Source organism: Pteropus alecto, unplaced genomic scaffold (genome assembly GCF_000325575.1).
Source record: "Pteropus alecto unplaced genomic scaffold, ASM32557v1 scaffold146, whole genome shotgun sequence".
NCBI classification, from domain to species: Eukaryota; Metazoa; Chordata; class Mammalia; order Chiroptera; family Pteropodidae; genus Pteropus; species Pteropus alecto.
Genome location: NW_006442107.1, coordinates 11,308,225 through 11,309,204, shown reverse-complemented (window position 1 = coordinate 11,309,204; position 980 = coordinate 11,308,225).

The window sequence follows — 980 nt, the reverse complement described above, 5'->3', positions numbered from 1 at the left end:
AGAGGGGGTGAAAAGAAGGAAATGGAAAGAAAGAGGAAAGGCTTTGAGACTAGAAAATGTTGAAAAGAAAGAAAGCCAGTGGGAAATGAATACTGAGAGCAAAACTTGCACATTTCAACATGCTTAGAACTCCCTGGGAAAAAAAGGTATGAAAACCTATAAGACATTATTTAAATCTTATGATGTTGTGCCCCAGGGCTGAAACCAAGTCCTGGGCTCATCATCTCCAGTTCCCTGCTGACTTAAAGAGAAAAAAAAATTTTTATATATATATATATTAAAGTATCAATAGCATAGAAGCTCTGAATCTCAAAGCAACTAATGAAAACACACAAACTCCTCAGATTTCCTCTTCCCCAGGGCTCACTTTTTCTTAGAAGGAAAAAATGTAAGAACCCAACTGAGATCTGAATTTTTTCCCCAACTCTACAGAAAAAGAAGTGGAACATTGTTGGCCCCAAACTTCAAATACCAGGAGACTAAAATGACACTTCAATAAGTAGAGAACTTCTTGAATATATTCTTGGGTTGCAAGGTTTTCTTCTCTATGCATATCTTTCTTTCTGATGAATAGGTGTATGAGAGAGAGCGAGAGAGAGAATGAGAATGAGGGAGTTAGTTATACACTGGAGCCTGTTTGTACATACTCACACAAGCCAAATTAGCCATGATGGGAGTATTTCACCATGAAAATCAGCAATGCTGCAAACACAAATCAAATTGGTTGGTTGGTTCGTTTTTCAGAATGTTGGCTGCTGTATTACCAGCACACCCCTGAGAGAAATAAACTATTAGATAAAAAGAAAAGGTGGGGGGGGCGGGGAAGAACATGTGAAGAAAGAGAAAAGGGAACTTTAAGAGGGAGAAAAATAAGGTGGGTTTGGATTTAGAAGAAGAAAGTTGAGCTGTCCTAAATTCCAACCTATGGAAGTCTTCCTTTTATTAAGAGTTGTTTTGTTTATTTGTTTGGTCTGAAAGTT